The 25,858-nt window shown below is 42.7% G+C and overlaps 1 protein-coding gene across 6 annotated transcripts in view; it reads right to left on the bottom strand.

The window, feature by feature from the left end:
- The window catches only part of LOC105473681 (protein phosphatase 2 regulatory subunit B'epsilon), a 175,189-nt gene that overhangs the window by 130,296 nt on the left and 19,035 nt on the right, over positions 1-25,858 (bottom strand). Inside the window, exon 1 of one of the 6 annotated variants that reach the window (XM_011727600.3) lies at positions 10,066-10,199. The exons of 3 other annotated variants lie outside the window; for them this stretch is intronic. The gene's annotated coding sequence lies outside the window, so the exon portion shown is untranslated. Of the gene's footprint in view, positions 1-10,065; positions 10,200-25,858 lie in introns of those variants that run through there. 2 more of the 6 variants (XM_011727601.3, XM_071100049.1) reach the window with 2 other exon arrangements.

The following is a 25,858-nucleotide window of genomic DNA, read 5'->3' as shown; positions in this document are numbered from 1 at the left end:
GACATGGTTTTAGAAAAGGATGTTTTTCCAGCTTTGTGTATATGAACCTTTGGAAAGTTTTCAAGTGTCTTGGATCTTTATTAATATCACTAAAGAAAACACAATAACAAAACATTTTTATGAATTCAGGAAGTACTTTTAAATAAATCTTTTCTTTTTTTTCCAGACAGGTCTCACTCTGTCACCCAGGCTGGAGTGAGATGGCACAAACATGGTTTACTGCAGCCTTGACTTCCCCCAACCTTAAGTAATCCTCCCACCTTGGCCTAACAAAGTGCTAGGATCACAGGCAGGAACCACTGATCCAGTCTTAAATAAATCTTCATTAGTCACAAATCCCTATATACATCTGAAAAACACCAGTACAAATCGGTCTGCAGACAGGGGTTCATTTGGATAATCAAATCCCTTATACCAACTTCATATACCTCTCCAGCATTCGTGGCCCAAAATTAGAAACCACTGGCAGAGACTATGAAATATAAAACTGCCTAGTTACAAGCAGAATGGCTCTTTAAAGTAAATATTAGGAATCGTAAGTGAAAATTTATTGTGTGTCAGGTACCAATGTTTTCTCCCTATAAAACTGTATTTCCAAATTTAAAATCAAAATTAGTCATGAAAATCATTTATATGTGCACATTTACTTCATCACAGGCATTTTTAAAGAAATGCAGCTACTCATAAAAAGGGCCCAGGACACACTGGAACACAGAATGTGCCAGCTTCCATTTCCACCACCAAAGAGAGAAGGTTGGTTTTCGTTTGAGCTCCACTACCCAGTCAGAGTATCTGTATCTAAAACCTTAATACAATTTTGAACGTATCACAGGTCAGAGCTGCCTAAAAGAGAGACAAATATATATGATAGCAGAAATGTAAAAATACAAATCATAAAATAGCCACCTCACTGTGAAACTAGAAGGGTTATGGCAGTAATAAGGATGAGAAAAAGAGCAGCAAAAACACAAATGTAGAGATTTCTCTAAATTAATCAATATTTGGTAGTATCTTCTTATTATGAGAAATAAGGTTGGGTGCAGTGGCTCACATCTGTAATCCCAGAACTTTGGGAGGCCGAGGTGGATCACCTGAAGTCAGGAGTTCAAGACCAGCCTGGCCAACATGGCAAAACTCGTCTCTACTAAAAATGCAAAAATTAGCCAGGCGTGGTGGTGCATGCCTGTAATCACAGCTACTTGGGAGGCTGAGGAAGCAGAATCACTTGGACCCAGGAGGAGGAGGCTGTAGTGAGCTGAGATCGCACCACTGCACTCCAGCCTAGAAGACAGGCCAGGACTCTATCTCAGAAAAAAAAAGAAAGAAAGAAACCATGGAATGTTTGCTCTGGATAAGCCCCAAGAGACCATCTATTCTAGTGCAATTGTCTCATTTTACAGATGAGGAAACTGGCCCAAAGAACTTAAGTGGCTTGCTTCGGGTCATTCAGCTGACTGGTAACAAGTCCTGATCCCAGACCTTCTGGCTCCTAGCCCAATATCTCCAGTTTTTTTGTCTGGTGTTTCACAATCCCTCTGCCACATCCTAATCTGGATTTGACTCATTATTTATGTTGAAAATTATTTTGACAATGTATAACTATTGTAAACGGATATTTCTCAAGCTTCATTTAACTATCCTGCAGATCACTCAAATTAAACCTCAGCAGTTTTCCCATCTATAGAGGGGGTGGGGATAAGTATGTTTTGGGCACTATGAATTTCTCTTATCTCCTCTTTGATCTTGAAAGTCTATGAGAAATAAATGTGTTTTTAAAAAATTAGTTTCAAAAGCAACTCTTCTTGAAAGAAATTCACTTTAATGAAAGTAAAACTTGGGTTTTCAGAAACCAATGCCCTAGATTTATTTTGACTTTAACTAAATCAGATGGGTACATCACCTCTCATTCAAATAAATACACTAAGGTGCCAAATGAAGATGCATACTTACAATGCCAAATGCTGCAGTTCTTTTTACCAACTAAGTCTTTGTGACAGGAAATAGTTCACATTGACTAAATTCTAAACTCAGGATTTAGGACAAAATACTAAAACTGATATGAATAATTGTTACATACTTGTATGGTTAACTGGTAATGACACAGAAAAAATAAATACCAATATGGAAGATTATAAATGAACCAATTAAAAATATGACAGATCCCTGGGTGGGCACAGCAGGCTTTGGAAGGCCACGGCAGGCGGATCTCTTGAGGCCAAGAGTTTGAGACAATAGAGCGACATAGATAGGCAATATAGCAAGACTGCCATCTCCACAAGAAAATTTTTAAAATTAGCCTGGCATGGTGGTGCATCTGTGGTCCCACCTACTCAGGAGGCTGAGGTGGGAGGATCTCTTGAGCCTGGGACTTTAAGGTGGCAGCAAGCTATGACTGCACCACTATACAATCAGCCTGGGTGACAGAGTGAGACTCCATCTCTTAAAAAAAAAAAAAAAAAGAAAAGAAAAACTATGACATCCTAGTGTAACAGCAGCTAAAATTTATACAGTACAAATTGGAGCCAACTGCTTTCCACATGTTAACTCATTTAATCCTTACAACCCTACATCTACATACTATTATTATCTCCCACTTTACAAATCAGGGAACCAAGGCAGAGACAAATTAAATGACAAGGCCACAGTCAGACACTTGTAAGAGGGAGAGCCAGGACCTGCACAGAAAATGTTAATAAGATATAATGATGGTGGAAATTTTACATGAAATGTCCAGAATAGGCAAATCCAGAGATACATAAAGTAGATTAGTGGTTGCCTGCAGCTGGGGAGAAAAGGTAGCGAGAGGAATGAGGAGTGACTGCTAATGGGTACAGAATTTCATTCTGAGGTGATAAAAATGTTCTAAATATAGAGATGGTTATACAACTCTGTGAATATACTAAAAACTAATGAATTGCACACTTTTGAAGAGTGAACTGTATAGTACATGAATTACATCTCAATAAAGCTGTTAAAAAATATGGTGGTGAGATATAGTCAAAACGGAACCATACTCAGCAATAAAAAACAATGGAAAAGATAGTTAGTTGCCAGTATTAGGGGAAGCAGTCTGAGTCTCTATTTTTGCTACTTTAGGTCTAAAATTATTTCCGAATAAAAATTGGGGTTTTTTGTTAATTTTTATATTTTTGAGACAGGGTCTCATTCTGTCGGCCTGGCTGGAGTGCAGTGGCGAGATCTCAGCTCACTGCAGCCTCCACCTCCTGGGTTCAAGCAATTCTTCCACCTCAGCCTCCCGAGTAGCTGGGATTATAGGCGCACGCCACCATGCCCAGCTAATTTTTATAATTTTAGTTGAGACGGGGTTTCACTATGTTGGCCAGGCTTGTCTCAAATTTCGGGCCTCAAGTGATCCACCTGCCCCGGTCTCCCAAAGTGCTGGGATTACAGATGTGAGCCACCACACCCAGCTGGAAGTTGTTTTTTTTAAATGGAACCATCAACACAGCATGAAGCAGAGGGCACCAGATTTAGAGGCAGGAGGTGCTGCCCTGCCTCCTGACACCCATAACTTCCCTTCTCGAAGTTCTGAGGGTGACAAGACTCATCCTGCTCAACATCTCACTTGCCATGGGGACCCCACAGAAGGTGGCATGATGAAAACACTCCCACTTGGCAGGACACAGTGGCGCACGCATGTAATCCCAGCACTTTAGGAGGCCGAGGCAGGCAGATCATGAGGTCAGGAGTTTGAACCAGCCTGGTCAACATGGTGAAACCCCATCTGTATTAAAAATACAAAAATTAGCCGGGCATGGTGGCATGCGCCTGTAATCCCAGCTACTCAGGAGACTGAGGCAGGAGAATTGCTTGAACCCGGGAGGCAGAGGCTGCAGTGAGCTGAGATCATGCCACTGCACTCAAGCCTAGGTGACAGAGAAAGACTCCATCTCAAAAAAAAAAAAAAAGAAAAAGAAAATACTCCCACCACAATACTCAAATGCCATCTATAGGAAGGATAAATATTACCACGTTGAAATTTTATAAAATTTTATAAAAGCAAAATTATCAGTAGAAAACTATCAGAAAAAGGTGTCTGAAAGCTCATGAAATATAGTAATTCAATAGTTAGGCCGGGTGCAATGGCTTACGCTTGTAATCCCAGCACTTTGCGAGGTCAAGGCGGGAAAACCACTTGGGCAATATGGTGAAACCCTGTCTCTACAAAAAATACAAAAACTAGCCAGGTATGGTGGCACACGCCTGTAGTCCCAGCGACTCAGGAAGCTGAGGCGGAAAGACTGCTTGAGCCTAAGAGGCAGTGGTTGCAGTGAGCCAAGATTACAAGACCGCACTCCAGCCAGGGAGACTGAGCAAGTCTCTGTATCCAAATATATACATATGTATATAGTAAAGAGCTAATTCTTAGTCAGCACTCTCTATGTGCTACACTGCTCTCCACGCTACTCATCTATTGGGTCACTTAATTCTCGCAATAACACTATAAAATAAGTACTATTGTCACTAGCCCCACTTTACAGAAGCAGCAACTGAGGCTCTTGTCAAAGGGTACATGCTGAGCAGGGGTCTAAACTTAAGCAACATGGCCCCAGAGTCCATGATCTTAATGCACTTTGGATACTGCCCCTAAATCAAAAATTATGTGCTTTTCTTTAGAGCTGCCATTCACCATTCATTCAACTCATTAACCTAGGCCCTGCACAAGGTAAATGAAGAGACAATCTTTGGCCCTCAGGGAGCTTACATTGTACTGGGAAACCAGGCAAGTAAACCTCAAAAGCCTCTGTGAGAAGAGTGCTGTAAGAGTGCTGGGGACAGGACACCTCCCTGAAGCCAGCGAAGTCACAGGAGGCTACCTTCCTGCAGGTGACCATGTCAGATCAATAAGAGTTCACCAAGAAGAAAAGAAGGACAAAGAGAGCTAGGATAATCAAAAAGAGATCACCCATAAAGTGAAGAGGCAGCAGAGAGAAATCCAGGAGACAGAAAAATGAATTTAATAAACAGGAAAAGAGATACCTTCTCCACTTAAATAGAAGGAAAAATGAAGTTCAAGACAATTCATGCCTGCTGGCCATCATAAAGGTGGTAGTAGTTCATGGTGGGCCATGTGGAAAAGTCAGGAATTAAACAGGGCGGGACCTTAAGACTTTATCCATCAAATTAATATTTTGTGTTTGGGCTTACTTTTATCTTACAGTAAGCCTAACTGTGACTCAAAGGGGTTAAGAAGGTCTTGCTAAGGGTAACGTACAGGTAGAAAGCCGCAAATCTCCAAGACCTGTTCTCTTCTACTATACCATACTCCTTCTGTGAACTAGTGTCACTGTGTAATGGCACTAGTCCGCAGTTACATGGATTCTAGTCTGCCTGGAAAATGGGACGGATGAAAACGCAACTGGAGAAACGTACACGTTATGTTGTGTATCATTCTCCAAAATGCAGAGAAGCTGAACATGAACACTCTCCTTCCTCAAACTATAAGCAAAACTATTCTGGCTCAGTTTTCAAAACTTTTTAAAAAGCAAATTAACAAACAAACCAACAAAAAAACACCCACACCTCAGTGGTTCTCAAAAAGGATACACAGTTTATTAAAGTAGAAGCACATACTCCCCAATACACTAGAAGACCGCTTTATATTCAAAAGCTTTGTCTTGTGGGTCAACCAGGAACTGATAGGCCGGGCGCGGTGGCTCAAGCCTGTAATCCCAGCACTTTGGGAGGCCGAGTCGGGCGGATCACGAGGTCAGGAGATCGAGACCATCCTGGCAAGCACAGTGAAACCCCGTCTCTACTAAAACTACAAAAAACTAGCCGGGCGAGGTGGCGGGCGCCTGTAGTCCCAGCTACTCGGGAGGCTGAGGCAGGAGAATGGCGTAAACCCGGGAGGCGGAGCTTGCAGTGAGCTGAGATCCGGCCACTGCATCCAGCCCGGGTGACAGGGCGAGACTCCGTCTCAAAAAAAAAAAACAAACAAAACAACCAGGCACTGATCTGACTAAGAGATGTACTACTAATTAGATAAGTCAATTACTCAATTTGACTTGATAAAAAGGCATCATCATAAATTACCACAGTGATGACTTATTAAATTTTTATCAGACTAATTACTACATTGGGATAGGCTAGAAGTAGTCCTCCAAAAAAAATTGTTTTGGTCTAGTAAGACCATGAGCCCATACAAATACAGCTGCCGCCACCACTACCCCTACAAAAAAGCTTGAAGAATACACACCAAAATGTTTGAAGTGATAATCATCTGTTCATCTGTATTTTCTATAAAAATACATGCATGACTCTGGTAACTTTAAACAGGTTTTTGTTTTTTGTTTTTAAGAACACCAAAAACCACATTGGAGGGTGGGAGGGATGGCAGGGCAAGATTCAGAAAAACTTAGCTCAAGGCTTCTAACTAGAATCTTTACATCAAAATCTTTAGCAACATTATATTCTACAAGACGATATTCAATGAACAGTACCTTAATGGTTCTTAAAACATTACTTGTCGCATACTTAGAAAACTATAACAGAAATGAAGCTCAGGTAGAAAATGAGCTCTAAAAATTAAAAAAAAATTCAACAAATTTCAGATTCTGTGGCCGAATCCTAAATCATTTCCATTAGTGCAGTTCTACTCTTCCAAATAAGACAAAAGAATACCACCATATTTTTCTACTATATGAAATTGATTTTTTTTTTTTTGAGAGTCTTGAACTGTCGCCCAGGCTAGAGTACAGCAGCGGGATCTTGGTTCACTGCAACCTCACATCCCGGGTTCAAGTGATTCTCCCGCCTTAGCCTCCCAAGTAGCTGGGAGAGGCGCCCGCCACCGCATGTGGCTAATTTTTGTATTTTTAGTAGAGACGGGGTTTCATCATCTTGGCCAGGCTGGTCTCGAACTCCTGACCTCAGGCGATCCACCTGTCTCAGCCTCCCAAAGCGCTGGGATTACAGGCGTGAGCTACCGTGCCTGGCAGACTAAAAAGATTAAAAGAAGCCAGGCACAGTGGCTCACACCTGTAATCCCAGCACTTTGGGAGGCCGGCCAAGGCAGGTGGATCACTTGAGCCAAGGAACTAGAGACCAGACTGGGCAACATGGACAGATGCCACCTCTACAAAAAATTAAAAAGTTAGCCAGGCCTGGTGGCGCACATCTGTACTCCCATCTACTTGGGAGGCTGAAGTGGAAGGATCACCTGAGCCCGGAGGTGGAGGTTGCAGTGAGCCGAGATGGCGCCACTGCACTCCAGCCTGGGTGACAGAGTGAGATCTTGTCTTAAATTAGGAAAAAAAAAAAAAAAAAGAAAGAAGAAGAAGAAGAAGGAGAGAAGGAGGAGGAGGAGAAAGAGAAGGAGAAGAAGGAGGACAGAGGAAGACGAAGAAAGAGAGAGAAAGGGAAGGGAAGGGAAGGGAAGAAGGAGGAGGAGGAGGAGGAAAAGGAGGAGAAGCCTAAATATAAAGTTACTGGATGCTATGAAAAATACAAAATCTAAGATTATTCCTACTTTCAAGGCACTTGAAATCTTATTAAGAGAAATAAACTATTTTTTACATAGAAAGACAGAGAAGCCAGGTGTAGTGGCACACACAGCTACTTAGGAGGCTAAAGCGGGAGGATCCCTTGAGCCCAGGAGTTCAAGACCAGCCTGGGCAACATAGCAAGAAACCTCATCTCAAAAACAAAAATACAAAGACAGAGGAACAGCACATTAATACTATGCACTGCACACCCTCTGAAGTTGTACATGGGAACCTTGAAAGATAACCAGTAAAGCAATGCAATATACAGGAATGGTCCAGTGAGCAATACAGACCATAAATAAAAAATTACATAATACCTACAAGAGCCAAACAGGGAAAGTTAGCCTTTTTTTTTTTTTTAACTACTGTATGTACAGAGGGGTTTTGGGAAAGGCATCATCAGAGTGAGCTAGACTAGACAGAAAGCTTCTTGGGAAGGTCTCCTCTTGAGCTGAGCCCTAAGGAGACAGAAGATTAATTTCCATCTTGGGAGGAATGAATAAAGCAAAGGCACTGAGGTCATTGAAGAATGCAGGGTGTGAGGTGACAGGCAGGAACAGGCCACTATGTAGAGGTTAGAAACGAACACTATGACACTTCCAAAGCAATATCCAGTCTGCTCAAAAAGCATTTGAACCATCTGTACTGCACATCCCCAGGTAAAAGATAGCAAATCAACAACTCCAACCAATTTCTCAGGTGATTCCTATACATACTGAAGTCTGAAAACAACTGTTCCAGAGCAAGGAGGTAACATAAGGCAAGCAGTAAAGACAAAAACACCACATTTATATCACATGTTAACACTGCAAGGAAAACAATTGTTTTAGATGTTCTGTTTCAATACTCCCTAGTATTATCCTTCCCCAAAAGCACTTTCATTTCTTATATAGTTTAATGAATTTCACATCTGAAAATCATTAATAATCTGTCTTCTCTTAGATATACTGAAACTACCAGAATTGCATGAGGGCCTTGAAAGTCCTTATTTAAGAGGTTCGGATGTCAGGATGTGAGGAAAACCATTTGGAAAAATCCCAATCAGTATGCCTCTCTGCCCCCCAATATGCTTCACTAAGAAGGGCAGAGTCCTGGTTTTAAAAGCAAAGCAAAGCAAAGCAAAACATGGCCTCAAGTGATCCAACCACCTCAGCCTCCCAAAATGCTGAGGTTACAGGTGTGAGCCAAGGCGCCCAGCCTGGGACAAGAGTATTAAATGCACCTTACTTCCTGTCCCAGGCCACTGCTGCAGTGGGCACAAGGAAGAATCTCAGCAGCTTGGGTAAGTAGTGAGCACTAAAGGACCATCAGTGGGCCTTCAAAAAGCCACAAGTTGCCTTACAGAAAGGATTTGGGGCCTCAGAGGCCTAGAAGAAGCAATGAGGGAATACCAACTGCCTACCTGCTATGAGTACGAGGCCCCTTCTAAAGACCTCTCTCTTTCCTGGCATCCAACTACCCTAACTGTTAATTACCTTGCTCCTGGATTAATCTCAGAAGGGCAGTGTGGGTTTCTTTTAGAAGCCATAAGATAAACATGGCACTTCTCCCTCGGTGCGATTAACTTTACTAAAAACACCAATGTTTAGAATGAAAAGAAACAAATATGAAATGCAAAAATCTCTGAATTTTTAAAAATAAAAAAACTAAAAAATAAATAAACAAGACTTCAAAAAAACTGCAGCAAGTTTGAGACGGAGTTGCGCTCTGTTGCCCAGGCAGGAGTCCTTGCAGCAGCGCGATCTCAGCTCACTGCAAGCTCCGCCTCCCGGGTTCACGCCATTCTCCTGCCTCAGCCTCCCGAGTAGCTGGGACTACAGGCGACAGCTACCACGCCCGGCTAATTTTTTGTATTTTTTAGTAGAGATGGGTTTTCTTTTTTTTTTTTTTATTTTTTTATTTTTTGAGACGGAGTCTCGCTGTGTCTCCCAGGCTGGAGTGCAGTGGCGTGATCTCGGCTCACTGCAAGCTCCGCCTCCCGGGTTCACGCCATTCTCCCGCCTCAGCCTCCCAAGTAGCTGAGACTACAGGCGCCCGCCACCACGCCCGGCTAGTTTTTTGTATTTTTAGTAGAGACGGGGTTTCACCATGTTAGCCAGGATAGTCTCGATCTCCTGACCTCGTGATCCACCCGCCTCGGCCTCCCAAAGTGCTGGGATTACAGGCTTGAGCCACCGCGCCCGGCCTGTAGAGATGGGTTTTCACCGTGTTAGCCAGGATGGTCTCCATCTCCTGACCTCGTGATCCGCCCACCTCGGCCTCCCAAAGGTGCTGGGATTACAGGCGCAAGCCACCGCGCAGGTCCCAGCAAGGGTAACTCTCTTATGCCTAGGGGCACTTGATTAGATAAGTTTGAGAAGCCTGACCCTAGGAATCTAGCATAAACCCACAGAAAGAACTCTTTTCTTCTGGAGCCTCAGTTTGCGTGATTCCTCTTCGTAGAGATCTAGCCTGAGTGGCACCTAATGCCTTTGGGATCCAACCTAATAGCCTGATCCAAGCCCATAAATCCTCACTCCACCCTCCTTCCCACCCCTACACACACTTCTACACATACCAGTGTTATCTTCCAACCCCTGCAGCTCTCAGGCCCCCATTACCAGGTGTATGCTCTTCCCTCCTTGCACACCTCACACACCTCTTTGGAGCCACTGTGCACACAAATGCTTTCCTCTCTAGACCACTCCGCTCACTTGTTTACCCCAATGCTATGGCAACCCCCTCCCTCTGTCACTCTTTGTTCTGTCACTCTCACAAAACAACTGCATATATTCACTAGTTTCATAGGGACCACAATGGCACATAAAACTGTGTCCCGGGTGCCCATTTAAGCCCTTCTGGTATCATTTTCCTGAATTCTTAAGAAAATAGGCCTTCTATATATATTAGCTAACATTTCCTGAGCATCTACAATAAGCCTTTCCCACATATGACTGCAATGAATCCTTACAACTCTAAAGTATGAGCCCTCTCATTATCCCCCTTTTTACCACCAAGGAAACTGAGGCATAGAGAGGTTAAATAACTTATCTAAGATCACTCCAATAGTAAACGGCAAAACTGGACTGAAGTCCTAGCTTGTCTTCCCCAAAAGGGGATGTTCTTAACCCTTCCTCTCATAAGAAGCCAGAGTCCAGAAGAGCCCCACAATCCCGACTGTCATTATCAGCACCCTCGTTCCACTAAATATTTAAAGCTCTTGCTTTGCTTTCCAGCTTTCTAATTCAACCAGCTTTGGGGCAGCGAAACATAAATGTCCACTTCTGGAATGGGAGACATCTCCAGTGAGAGTTACCTTAATGTCCAGAAGAAGCCAGGCAGAGAAATCACATGTCTCAGCTTTTCCACTGCAAAATTTCTATTTTACACTTGAAGAATGTGATTCTAATCAAGTACAAGTTAATCTGCACCTGAACATCTTCAGGTCCATTAATATAAAAATCAGTAACTTTTTTAAATCAAAGGTTTCAACAAATTAGATTTATCTAGTTCTTTAGCCTTCAAAGTCTGAGTCAAATAACTCTTCCACAGACTTTGCTGCTTAAAATCCTCCACTTCTTCTCTAGGCCTGTGTAGACTGCAAATATTTCCATTACAGTTGCTTATGGGACTCATATCCCAGTTGTATCTTAGTCTATGACATGCGCTATAATTTTAAAATCATATAATTAACATAATTACCTTTATTTTAAAATATTCCTTTTTTTTTTTTTTTGAAACAGGGTCTTGCTCTATCACCCAAGCTGGTGTGCAGTGGCACGATCTCAGCTTACTGCAATTTCTGCCTCCAGGTTCAAGCGATTCTCGTGCCTTAGCCTCCCGAGTAGCTGGGATTACAGATGCACACCACCACACCCAGCTAATTTTTGTATTTTTAGTAGAGACAGGGTTTTGCCATGTTGGCCAGGCTGGTTTTGAACTCCTGACCTCAAGTGATCCACCTGCCTCAGCCTCCCAAAGTGCTGGGATTACAGGCCACGTGAGTCACTATGCCAGGCCTATTTTTAAATATTCTGTGCATCAGATATTTCACTAAACCAGGCTGCCCTTCCTCCTACTCATTCCCATCTCATCTCATTATTCCAAATGTTAGAGGTTTGACTATGTGTTTGTTACAAGCACACAACTGCAAATGGAGTCAATGCCTGTGGACTAACAGAATCCATATTCAAAGCCTGAGAATCAGCTATGGGAAAGCCATCTGAGAGACAAACTATACTTGAAGGACAGCAACTCTATCCCTGAGTTAGCTAACACTCAGTGGAAGTCTGGCCCACTGGGACCTGAGCAATTTGGTACATAGATCTGAGTATAAAAAGGTTTGGGAGCTTGCAGAAATTTCAAGAATACACAAAGAAGGCATCAACACCACTACCTGAGCATCCATGCCTAAGTAAAAAGTGTTTGCTCCATGTGCCACCCTCTTCAAAAAAACATACATATGAATATTCATACACTTATGTAAACCATAAGCATCCAATGATTATATATTTAAATCCATGAAGATGGGTATTTATAAAGAAAAATGACCACAAAGTCATCAAATTAAAATTGTGTTGGCAAAAGGGGATAGGATGAACCTTTCCTTAAATATCACGATACTGGTCCAACTGAGCATCAAAGAATGGGAGGAAATCAGCTGCCTCTAGCCCAGCAACAATGGGACACAGACCTCACCTCACTTCTAGGGATGAGCCAACACTAAGACCAGGTGATGAATGTCACTGGACAGTGATTCTGCTGAGGCTTAAGTGGCATACACCCTGCACTAGGCACTGTTCTAGGTACTGGGGATAAACAGCAAACAAAATACTCAAGGTCACTGCCTCATGGAGCGCACAGTCTAACTGGAGGGGATAGAAAATAAACAATTGTCAGGTGGTGGTAAGTCTAAGGAGTAAAATACAGCAAGCCAGAGACTGGTAAGCAAGAATGTTATTTTATGTAGTGTATCATTGACCACCTCTCTGAGAAAGTGACATATAAACAGAGACCTTAAAGAAGTAAAGGAAGGAGACATGCTGAGTATCTGGTAGAGAAAACCACAAATGCAAAGCCCTACGGCCTGTTAGTGTGTTTGAGAAACAGCAAGGAGGGAGTGTGGCTAAGAGCAGTGAGTTAAGATGAGGTCGAAGAAAGAGCCACATCATGTAAAGTTTTGTAGCCTCAGAAGGTAATTTAAATTTTATTCTGAATGAAATGAGAAGCCAGTGGAAGGTTTTGAACAGAGGAGTGACATAATCTGACTTCTATTTTTAAAAGCTTGCTCTGGCTGCTGTGTAGAACACAGGGGAAAAGATGGAAGCAGCAGGGAACCTGTTGGGAGGCAAAAGATGATAGTGGTTTGGACTACGAGGTAGCAAAGGAGGCAGAGAAGATAGTGAGAAGTGGTTGGATTCTAGACATATTTCAAAATAAAGACAATATCCGTTGAACCAAGGTGGGAAGTCCCAAGTACATTTATGGCAGATGGTAGAAATGGCCACAAATTCTTTCCCTCCTTGTGTTCATGCCACTGCAGTATAATTTTAGAGCTCCTCCCACAAAGAGGTAGAGTCTTTCTCCATCCTTGGAATTTCAGCTGGCCTTGTAACTCACTTTGGCCAATGGGACAATAGCAAACATGATGCAAACAGAGATTTGAAAAGTTCTTAAGCATTTGCATTTGCCCTCTCTTACTGCTTTAGAGAAACCCATAAGCCACCATGTGGACAAGCCCAGGCTAACCTGCTGGATGATGAAACTCACAAAGCCCAGGTATCCCTGTAGCACTAGCCAACCATCAGATATGTGAGTGAGAATATCCATCTAACGGCATGTTCATGAGTGAGCCCAGAGGAAATGAGAACCATCACATGGCTGAGTCCAGCTGAAACTGCCAAACCACAAAATGGTGAACTAAATAAATGGCTGTTGTTTTAAGCCACCAAGTTGTGGAGTGGTTTGTTAAGCAGCAAACGCTGACTCAAAATCTATTCATCCCCCAAATCAAATACAAGCCACCTAATAGCATTATACAAAAAGTAAAATTTCAATTCTAAAGTAAATTGACATAGAACGGTCTTGGTGTTGATGAGCTGATTAGAAAAGGAAAGAGCTCAAGTCATAAATTACTGTGTAGCTCATTAAAATGTGGTACGATAGGGAGCTGAGTTCTCTGTGCAAAAAATTACCAAGATAAGAATCTCAGCCAGGTGCAGTGGCTAACGCCTGTAATCCCAGCACTTTGGGAGGCTGAGGTGGGTGGATCACATGAGGTTAGGAGTTTGAGACCAGCCTGGCCAACATGGTAAAACCCCGTTTCTACTAAAATACAAAAAAGTAGCCAGGCGTGGCGGCGCACCCCTGTAATCCCAGCTACTCAGGAGGCTGAGGCAGAATTGCTTGAATCTGGAAGGCAGAGCTTGCAGTGAGCTGAGATTGTGCCACTGCACTCCAGCCTGGACGACAGAGCAAGACTCTGTCATAAAAAAAAAAAAAAAGAATCTCAGAACACTGAAAACAAAAGATTTCACACCAATACAATTTATCTTTTCAATGTCCCACATACCATTTTTGAAAACTACTAAGTACTTTACCCTCTTGCCAAACATCAAAAATAAGGCTCTTTCAAGATCATCTAGATAGAGGAGCAATTAAGCTCTTTCCTTACACAAAAGAAACCAAGCTGCACTTCTCTTCCTTAGCAGATACAGACAGATGGGTAGACAGATGTTGGGTGGATGGAAGGATAGAGGGCAAACATACATACCACAAATAATACTTAAGAGTAGAAGCATTTATGCTGTATTGAAAGTCTCTGGTAGACTCTGTAACTGATCATACAAAGGCTTAATGTGATGATCACCAATGTTCACAGATATCATTTTTCTTCTCAGTAGTTGTTACTTTCTATTAATTGGAAAGGCAGATTTAAGACACATAACTACCGTTCTGTTTTTAACTAATTTTTTTAATGTCAAGGTAGAAAGTGAAACCTTCCATTCCTATTCTCCAAAGATGACCAGTGTTAAGTTTCCTCGTATCTCCTTCTAGGCCATTTCTCTTTTCCAAATTAATTGCTGTTACTTATGATAACTAATGTAATATAAAAAATAAAAAAAAATTTTAAAACAAAGTTAATTGTCACATACTGTAATTTTGGAAACTAAAACATATCTTCCAAGCTACCCTTATAAATTAAGTAGAATCCTCCCTACCTATAAATGTTCTGTCAAGCTTTTCAAACTCTGTAAAAACCTAACATTAGTATTATATATTGAGTTTTAAACAACTAGTATTAAGATGGCTTGGTTTCTGAAACATCTCATCACCTATCACCAAAGAAAACCCACCAGCAGCAGTGGAAAACCCCACTCTCGGCCGCCCTGCCCCCTGCCAAGAAAAAAACAATAACAACAACAACAAAAAAAAACTCAGCTATTTAATGGCTGGGGGGAAAAATTGCCTTTTTTGGAACTGAAACAGAAACTGTTTGGATGGTTACATGAAACCACTCACTAGAGTTTATAGGCCTAGTTTATACTTGACATGTGGAAATGAGTCTTCAGGAAGAAAGAAAATTCCTGAAGATGGATCCTGATTCTGTTTCTGAAGATACACTCACCAAAGAAAGGCCTCTCAGGATCATGCACTGGCGTATTCAAACTACACACGGCATTGCCCTCAAGTAAAAAGGATAAGGATAGGCTAAGTCTTATCAAATTATGCCCAGCAAAATGAAGAGCGTAGAAAACGAGGTTCCAGTAAAAGAAAATCTCCCCTCAAATACTGTATAATCTTTCAAAAATATGAACCACTCACTAAGTGTGCTTCTCATGTTACATAAAACTTTAGAAAACCACATCAGGCCGGGCGCGGTGGCTCACGCCTGTAATCCCAGCACTTTGGGAGGCCGAGGCGGGCGGATCACAAGGTCAGGAGATCGAGACCACGGTGAAACCCCGTCTCTACTAAAAATACAAAAAATTAGCCGGGCGCGGTTGTGGGCGCCTGTAGTCCCAGCTACTCGGGAGGCTGAGGCAGGAGAATGGCATGAACCCGGGAGGCGGAGCTTGCAGTGAGCCGAGATCGCGCCACTGCACTCCAGCCTGGGCGACAGAGCGAGACTCCGTCTCAAAAAAAAAAAAAAAAAAAAAAAAAAGAAAACCACATCAAATCCTGTTACCTCTTAATTATACATACTAATGAAGGGATAAAAACATGGAGAACCTAAAATTCACTTCCTGCATAAAAAAAAAAATGAACCAATTGTAGAGGCTGGGAGGCAGGGGATTGAGACGGGGAGGGGTTCCTGCAACAACAAACAGAAACTTTTCCTTTCTAATTGTTTACTGAAAGCTGGAATTAAAATAAGCTTTTTATATTTCCTGAACACACATCAAACAAAAATAAAGAGAGCCTGGGTGTCCATGTGAGTGGAAGGGAAACTACACGGAAGACCAGAGAAGGAACTTATATAGCACTTATCTTTCATTAATGGTGATGAGCCAGAACTGGGGCCTCTGAGCTGATATGAATCCCTATAAGCCAAGAGGGGCCAGGGTAAGAGAAAGGACTAGAATATCACACCCTCGCCCTCAGCTCACTCTTCCACTTGCACATCCGCCAGACACAAAGGTATTGTGCTCTTTAGGTCCTGGGCTCCAGCCCAGTGTTTTCTATGGCATATTTCAAGGAGAACTGCAAAGTGCCAGGTTAATGTCAGCAGCAATTCTTGTGAACCAACAAATCTCCGTCCAGTGTAAGCCCCAGATATGACAGGAAACTCAGTTTGTTTTATTGTCAAGGCTGCAGCAAAAGTCACTTAATGTTTGTATACTACTTCTGCTCTTCAAATCTAATCAAATAAATACTACCCAATAAATTTAGACCCCACTAAATCTTTGTATCTGAAGTATCATCATATTTATTCATTCAGTAAACACTTACTCCACACCTCCTACATGCCAGACACCGCCAGCTCTCAGTCACAACTGAAAAGATTGATGATAAAACCAGAAAAGGAACCTTATGCCCAGAGTCTTTCAAAGCGTTTGGCCACCTTTGATACTCATGGGTCTTTCACAGACTATGCTCTGTCCAAAGCACACCTTTCCTGCTAACCAGAGCAAGCCATAATCATACATCTCTGCCTTTAAAGCTATGTTCAGTTTATTACACTACATTACACAAAAACTCTCTTCATTAAAAAGAGAGAGAGAGAGACTCTCTAGAAGAATATTTAAGATGCAAACCAGAAAAGAAAAAGTAATGAGTAAGAAGCAATACTATAGTAAGAATCGGCACTGCTTTAAAAACATGAAGAATTCCTTTTCTGCCTGAAAGGATAGTTTCCCTCAGCAGGTACTCTAAGCAGTGAAGATGAGAGGGGCACTATCCTAGAGAGCAAGAATATAATCATAAATGGACATGGAATATTGACCATTTCTCTGACCTCAAAGATGGAAATATCATGACAACTGTCAATTACCAAGCGCCTATCATGTTTAGCTGCTACTCTAGGCATTTCACATATATCACCTCTAAAATGAATCCCGCAAGGCAGACGATATTATCACCACTTTACAGATAAGCAAACAGAGGCTGTGAGAAGGTCATCTGTCCAAAGTCACCTAGCTTACAAGGAAAACTGACTAGAATTCTAAGATTTCTGCCTAGCTCCCAAACCTATCCCTCTTTCCGTAACTCTACCCTGCTGAACATGCAGTATCTCTATGTCTTTATCTTCAGTCTCCCCAGCTCCCATGCCACTTCCGTATTTCTGACCGGGCCATACCTCTGTACAACCCTAAGCAAGCCCACCTGCAAAACTACTAAGAGAGAGGAAAACAGAAGAAAAAAATAAATGTCAAAAGTGTTAACAGGGCGGATCACAAGGTCAGGAGATCGAGACCACAGTGAAACCCCGTCTCTACTAAAAATACAAAAAATTAGCCGGGCGCGGTGGCGGGCGCCTGTAGTCCCAGCTACTCAGGAGGCTGAGGCAGGAGAATGGCGGGAACCCGGGAGGCGGAGCTTGCAGTGAGCCGAGATCGCGCCACTGCACTCCAGCCTGGGCAACAGCGTGAGACTCCGTCTCAAAAAAAAAAAAAAAAAAAAAAAGTGTTAACAGATGGGAGAAAATAAACAACTATATGGGACACTATCTCAAGCTTCAATAAAGCTGAGGTCAAACAGCAATGAAACACAACTGAAATACCCTCCTCTGATTGAAGCTTTCGCTTGAGAGTCTGAGAATTATTCAAATTCTTTAGAATAAAAAGTAAGAACTCAAGGGAGAATAGAAACTTCAGCATCTACCAAGTCAAGAAGATAACTTAGAAAACAATTCTGATTGACATTCCAATTCAATCACACTTACTGAATTCTGCACTGTCAGTGATTTCTTGGAGCCTTGGTTTCCCTCGTTATATACCTACTTCAAACATACATAATGTTGTTTTTGTGAACAGTATCATTCAGTCGGAGTCTCACTCTGTTGCCCAGGCTGGAGTGCAATGGTGTGATCTTGCTCACTGCAACCTCCGTCTCCTGGGTTCAAACAATTCTCCTGTCTCAGCCTCTGGAGAAGCTGGGATTACAGGCGCCTGCCACAACGCCCAGCTAATTTTTGTACTTTTAGTAAAGACAGGGTTTCACCATGTTGGCCAGGCTGGTCTCGAACTCCTGACCTCGTGATCCACCGGCCTCGGCCTCCCGAAGTGCTGGGATTACAGGTGTGAGCCACCATACCAGATCATAGCCACTTATTTTATTTAAATTCATTATGAAAGGAAAATTCCACAAGGGTGAATACATTTTCTTATCTCAACAGAAACTGAAGACATGTCAATGACAACGCTCATTATCTTGAGATAAGAATGAGAAATGAGTGTTTTGGACATTGTAATAACCATAACTTCCCATGAGGAAGAAAAAGAAAAAATCTAAGTTAGAATAAAGACTAAATACAGGTTTCATTGCTAATCAAAATTGCATGCATGCAACAAATCCATAATTTCAGTTCATAAAAATAGCTTTAAGTAAAAGTTCACAGATGAAGAAAAAATGCTTAACACAATATGAAATTCATATTCTAAGCCACCTGCTGCAAAGATACTTTTGCAAAACTCCTAGCAACTTCTTTGGATTTTGTTTAAAAGACTTTTCAATGCTCCCACTGAATGAAAGGTGTTAGGTTAACAGCTATTTCCTATCTGTCCACGTAGCATCAACCTCTTTCCTACATTTGGCAACCACCACCAATCCCAATGTTTCACAGGCAAGATAGCCAAGATCATCACACACATCCAATTCCCCATTCTCCAACCTCCCCAACTCAACACACACCAGCTGGGAAGACAGGTGAACACAATGCTTTCACATCTGTCATAAAGCAAAGCAGCTTACATTTGGCTAGGCTAATCCTTCGTTTCAGAAATGTACTAACTTTGACAGCTTCCAAATGTTACTTCACTCAAAAATTCTTTCTGAACGCTTTTTAGAGCTCAATAGCAAACCTAATATATAATATATAGTGATATATTGTTTTGCTTAAACAATTTAGTCTATGGACAAACTAAATAGATTTTTAAAAACAAACACTCACTTCCCTAAACGTAGCATACAAAGAGATCAACTTAACAGGATCCACTTGAAACCTAAGTCTTATGACTCAAAAAATATGTATTATTTAAGAGGCAGAGAATTGGTCAACTATCCTTGCATCTGTGGGCACAAATGAGTATCATTTGTTAACTATGCCACCCTGGTGTGGTAAAATTATTCTGTTACGACAGTACATAATTATTACTAGTCTTGCTCAAAAAAAATAATAAAATAAAAATAGGATATCCTCCCAGTCAAGAAATGTAGGTGTAGTGCCCTACATTAACACACGAATGAAAAAGAATATTCCATTAAGTAAAACTGTGAAGAAACATAATTTTACCAAGAATATTTTGATATTAAATATAGATTTGGGCTCACAGGAATGCACAGTCTGACTAGCCATGAAATGACTAAAAACATTTTGAAATTAATTAACCATTTAGGTACAAGAGTGGTCATTTAAGCACTGACTATCAAAAGCCCCAAGCTCTATAGTCCTTTATTTGTTTTGTTAGACTCTCTCTGTCAGGTCAGAGTCTGACATAATCATGGATGATGCCTTCTTCCTTATGTAAACCATCACAAATCCAGTTCCGCTTCAAGCACTGGTACTGTAAAGCACTCACTCCACTCAATTTTCACCACCCACAAAATGCAGTGCAGATAATTCTCAATAATTTAAACTATAATAGCTCAGGAAAATTTAAAATTAGCAAGTGACAAGGAGGTGGATTCAATTTTTAACTTCATTCAATTTGTCAAATTCGAAATACTTTCAATTATTTATTTTTCCAGTCTTCACAGTAACCATAACACCACCAATGTTAATTGCTTCGCCTAACTGCGGTTTAACTGTTGCTTGCTTTCTCATTTAATGAACTTCAACTGGTACTGATGATAATACTAGATCTAATCTTCTAAACTTTTAATCTCTTTTTTTTTTTTTTTTTTGAGACGGAGTCTCGCGCTGTCACCCAGGCTGGAGTGCAGTGGCCGGATCTCAGCTCACTGCAAGCTCCGCCTCCCGGGTTCACGCCACTCTCCTGCCTCCGCCTCCCGAGTAGCTGGGACTACAGGCGTCCGCCACCTCGGCCGGCTAGTTTTTTGTATTTTTTAGTAGAGACGGGGTTTCACCGTGTTAACCAGGATGGTCTCGATCTCCTGACCTCGTGATCCGCCCGTCTCGGCCTCCCAAAGTGCTGGGATTACAGGCTTGAGCCACCGCGCCCGGCCAACTTTTAATCTCTTAATGAATTAAATCTATTGCATTATGTTCCCCACTATTCCAAGCAGTAGTTCATAAAATAGTGAATTAAAACACATAAAAACTTAAGATTGTGTACTTTAATAACACAGTGGCATCCATAGAACACATAGTTGAGCCTACAGATAGATTTTATTTTATTAATTTTATTTTTTACAGACAGGATCTCGCTCTGTCACCCAGGCTGGAGTGCAGTGATGCAATCACAGCTCACTGCAGCCTCGAACTCCTGGCCTTAAGCAATCCTCCTGCCTCAGTCTCCCAAAGCACTGGGATTACAGGCATAAGCCAATATTCCCGGCCCAGATTTGTTTGTTTGTTTATTTATTGGTCTCACTCTGTCACCCAGTCTGGAGTGCAGTGATGCAATCATGGCTCATTGCAGCCTCAAACTCCTGGGCTCAAGGGATCCTCCTGCCTTAGCCTCTGGAGTAGCTCGGACTACCGGCATGCCAGGCTAATTTTTTTTTCTTCTGTAGCAACAGGGGTCTCACTCTGCTGCCCAGGTTGGTCTCAAGCTCCTGGCCTCAAGAGATCCTCTCACCTCAGCCTCCCAAATCACTGCAATTACAGGGGTGAGCCACAGTGCCCGCACAGATTTTATCTACAGTTTTTTTTTTTTAAGAGACTTGATGTTTTTGTTGTGGTACATTTCATTTTTATGGTCTAAAAGTAAATCAGCAATACTTTTAAAAGGCAAGCAATGATGAAGTAACTTGTTTTCCTGGAAACCTCAATATCATAAAAATACAATAAGCACAATGTTACCATGACAAGAGAACTTTTTAAAATTCCAACTCCAACAATAAGACTACCTCAAAGTGATCTTCCATCATAATGCTATTATAAATTATCACATGGAACAATAAAAATACAAGAATATGCAGGCTGCTCTGCCTACAGAGTAGCCATTCTTTTATTCCTTTACTTTCTTAAACTTGCTTTCACTTAAAAAAAAAGGCTGGACGCGGTGGCTCAGGCCTGTAATCCCAGCACCGTGGGAGGCCGAGGCGGGCGGATCACTAGGTCAGGAGATCGAGATCATCCTGGCTAACGCGGTGAAACTCCGTCTCTACTAAAAATACAAAATATTAGCCGGGCGTGGTGGTGGGCGCCTGTAGTCCCAGCTACTCGGGAGGCTGAGGCAGGAGAATGGCATGAACCTGGGAGGCGGAGTTTGCAGTGAGCTGAGATCGGGCCACTGCACTCCAGCCTGGGCGGCAGAGCGAGACTCCAAAAAAAAAAAAAAAGAGGCCAGGCGCAGTGACTCACGCCTGTAATCCCAACACTTTGGGAGGCCAAGGCGGGCAGATCACCTGAGGTCGGGAGTTCGAAATCAGCCTAACATGGAGAAACCCCGTCTCTACTAAAAACACAAAATTAGCCGGGCGTGGTGGCACATGCCTATAGTCCCAGCTACTTGGGAAGCTGAGGCAGGAGAATCGCTTGAACCCGGGAGGCGGAGCTTGCAGTGAGCCGAGATCGCGCCACTGCACTCCAGCCTGGGCAACAAGAGCGAGACTCCGTCTCAAAAAAAAAGAAAAAATATGTAAACATGAGGAGAAAATATTATTCCTTATGACTGGGTGGGGGATCCAGAGGTGATTTATATATTCTGTGGTTGTATATTTGAGGGTGTACAAATGTTCTTGGAATCAAGGACAAACTCTTTTTTTTTTTTTTTTTGGAGACGGAGTCTCGCTCTGTCGCCCAGGCTGGAGTGCAGTGGCCCGATCTCGGCTCACTGCAAGCTCCGCCTCCCGGGTTCACGCCATTCTCCTGCCTCCGCCTCCCTAGTAGCTGGGACTACAGGCGCCCACCACCTCGCCCAGCTAATTTTTTTGTATTTTTTAGTAGAGACGGGGTTTCACGGTGTTCGCCAGGATGGTCTCGATCTCCTGACCTCGTGATCCGCCCGTCTCGGCCTCCCAAAGTGCTGGGATTACAGGCTTGAGCCACCGCGCCTGGTCTTTTTTTTTCTTTTTTTTTTCCTTGAGACACAACCTCTGCCTCCTGGGTTCAAGTGATTCTCCTCCCGAGTAGCTGGGATTACAGGCACACACCACAAAGCTCAGCTTTTTTTTTTTTTTTTTTTTTTTTTTTTTTTGTATTTTTAGTAGAGACAGGGTTTCATCGTGTTGGCCAGCGGGGGGATCTCGAACTCCTGACCTCAGGTGATCAAAGTGCTGCCATAACAGGCATGTTGAGCCACCGCGCCTGGCCTAAGGACAAACTCTCTTTTCTTTTTTTTTAGACAGAGTTGCTCTGTTGTCCAGGCTGGAGTGCAGCGGCATGATCTCGGCTCTTTGCAACTTCCACCTCCTGGGTTCAAGCAATCTCCTGCCTCAGTCTCCTGAGTAGCTGGGATTACAGGCATACAGGCATGCGCCACCACGCCCGGCTAATTTTTGTATTTTTAGTAGAGATGGGGTTTCACCATGTTGGTCAGGCTGGTCTCGAACTCCTGACCTCGTGGATCCACCCACCTTGGCCAACCAAAGTGCTGGGATTACAGGCGTGAGCCACCGTGCCTGGCTCCTACAGACAAACTCTTAATTCAGCCTTGAGGATTTCACCCCAGAAAACTTTAATAGCCCATCCAGTCTCTGATCTCCAGCTACAACAGTCTTTTGAGAAGAACCTTATCAACCTACCTGCCCTGTCTTCTTCTCTCAGCATAATCACTTCCTCTGAGAAACCTTCCCTGAATGCCCCCCCTATTTCTCCAAAAGCACTTGCCATTGTTGGAATTCTATCTTTGTCTGTTCAGTTGATTAATATCTATCTCTCCATATCAGAGACCAATCCTGTTATGCTCACCACTGTATTCCCAGAACAATGTCTGGTGTATCGTATGGCTCAACAGAAATGTGTTGAACGAATGAATAAATGGACAGAATCGCACAGCCCACTGTTAACGATTATAAAAATGAGAATTTAAAGCCCTTGAGGAGACTGAGTTAGCCAGGTCCTAGACGAACTTCTTTCACAGCTGTTTGCTTCATACACGTTTAGAAAAACACATGCATGGCCGGGTGCAGTGGCTCACGCCTGTAATCCCAGCACTTTGGGAGGCCCAGGCGGGCGGATCACAAGGTCAGCAGATTGAGACCATCCTAGCTAACACAGTGAAACCCCGTCTCTACTAAAAAACACACACACAAAAAAAATTAGCCAGGCGTGGTGGAGGGCGCCTGTGGCCCCAGCTGCTGGAGAGGCTGAGGCAGGAGAATGGTGTGAAGCAGGGAGGCAGAGCTTGCAGTGAGCCGAGATCGCACCACTGCACTCCAGCATGGGCGACACAGCAAGACTCTGTCTCAAAAAAGAAAAAAAAGAAAAACACATGCATATAATTTATTTTATTCACATCTTGCCACAGTTCAAGAGTATGAGTGGAGTCTGCCACTCCTAAGCCCAAGAGTATCTAAAGCATATACCATTTCTAGAACATCTCACTAAACCAATACAGTTAAAATAAATTCCAGTTACTTGAACTGCCTTTTAAAATGTTGACATAAATCTAAATATAATACAATATAGCTCTATTCAACATAAGTTTTAGAACTTCATCTAAACTGTTTTTGATTAAAATAGCTTTAAATTTCTTAAAGTGAAACGAGCATTATTTCTGGATGACGGGTTACTGTTACAAACACCAGTTAGCTGGCTGGGCATGATGGCTCATGCCTATAATCCCAGCACTTTGGGAGGCGGAGGCGGGCAGACCACGAGGTCAGGAGTTCAATATCAGCTTGACCAACATGGAGAAACCTCATCTCTACTAAAAATGAAAAAATTAGCCAGGCATAGTGGCACATGCCTATAATCCCAGCTACTCAGGAGGCTGAGGCAGGAGAATCCCTTGAACCCAGGAGGCAGAGGTTGCAGTGAGCTGAGATCACACCACTGCACTCTAGTCTGGTAAATAGAGCAAGACTCAGTCTCGAAAAAAAAAAAAACACCAGTTAGTTGTATCAGTTGTAGGTGGAGTTGGAGAGACAAGTGCAGATGGATGTATAGAACACCTCACAGGACAGGGAGTACTGAAACTTCCTTCTACTTTAAAAAGTCCCCTGTGTCAATCTGCTTTCCAGTCCTTTTGATCTTTGCTCACAAATTGAGGGAAAACACCAGTCCTTCTGATGCATGGCTATCTTCCTGAAAAATTAATTTGATGAGATAAAGATCAAAAGTAGCCTTCTGACCCTCAAAAAAACTCTTCACCTTTGCTATAAATATCCTTGCATTCAAAATACTCATTCATTCAAAACGAGTGTTGTTTGCTTATGATATGTAAGGCACACAACAGCTGTGATTTCTACACTGCTAAGAGAAGACAGCCCTTAGGAGCCTGAACCTACTCTGAATTCTCACTATATTTCCTCATAAGATATGGTGGAGGAGTATGCCCTACTATTGCCAGATATTGTTTCCTGGGGGCACTTCAGTAAAAGGTTAATTCAAGCCTGTATCTCCCTTATTAGAAGACAGTACTTTTCCTGAAATGGTGCCAAGTCTCAATTTGCTACATGTTCTTTTTAATGTTTTAACACTTTACTTTGAACAGTGTTCCAGGCACAAGCAGCCGTGAATTAATTAAATTAAAATTTAACATCACTGTGAGATAAAAGTCTTTCATGGTGCCTACATAACGGATGAACTTTTGCCAGACTGCTTCTCTCACAACACTGCATATTCTGAAACAAGATCCGGGTCCACAGGGCTGACTTCAAGAAAGACCAATGGCAAACAGAAAGATGAGGGAACGCATATTTATTAAGCAGCCAACCACTATTCAGGCAGTTTACCCACAATGCCTCACTTACTCCTCACAACCACCTTGGGCAGCATGAGTCTCGTTTTACAAAAAGGGAAACTGACGTTCCAAAGAGGTTTAAGTAACGCACCTCAGTTCACAAAGCTAGGATTATCACCTAGACTTGAACCTAGGCTCTTTCCTACAATGTTAGTTCCCCAAAGATGGAGGGATGAGTGTTCAAGGACACTGCAGCCAGAATGCTACCAGTTTACCAAACCCTTCCTTACTATGCCGTGACTGACATGACCGACATGCCTTCACCAGGACACAGCATGAGTTGCACAGGGGGGCCCAGGGAAGCGTCTTGTGCCCAGCTCCCTGGCCTAGCCAGCCTTCCTGAGGAGCCCAGAGCCCACAGCCGGCCACTCCGCCACACCTCTCCCCATCACCACCCACAGTGCTGCTGCAGGCCTGGCTGCTCCCCTCATTCTTCTCTTCTCCACTTTGCTTTCTCACCACCTTCAGTCTCCTCGTAATTTTTAGAGTACTTGCAAAAACGTAAATCACCCCCAGCACAGCATGAGCGAGATTGTGGTTAGCTGTTCTCACCTGCACACATTTATGGCTAACGGCCACAACAAGGAAGTTACCAGCTTTAGAGCCAGATAGGCCTAGGGTCCCACCCCTGGCTCTCTCTGCTGGAGTGGGCAAGTTACTTTCCCCTCAGTTAAAAGC

This window comes from Macaca nemestrina, chromosome 7, assembly GCF_043159975.1.
Source record: "Macaca nemestrina isolate mMacNem1 chromosome 7, mMacNem.hap1, whole genome shotgun sequence".
NCBI lineage: Eukaryota > Metazoa > Chordata > Mammalia > Primates > Cercopithecidae > Macaca > Macaca nemestrina.
Note: the sequence above shows the minus strand (reverse complement) of the source record. Positions and strands in the feature narration are given on the sequence as shown.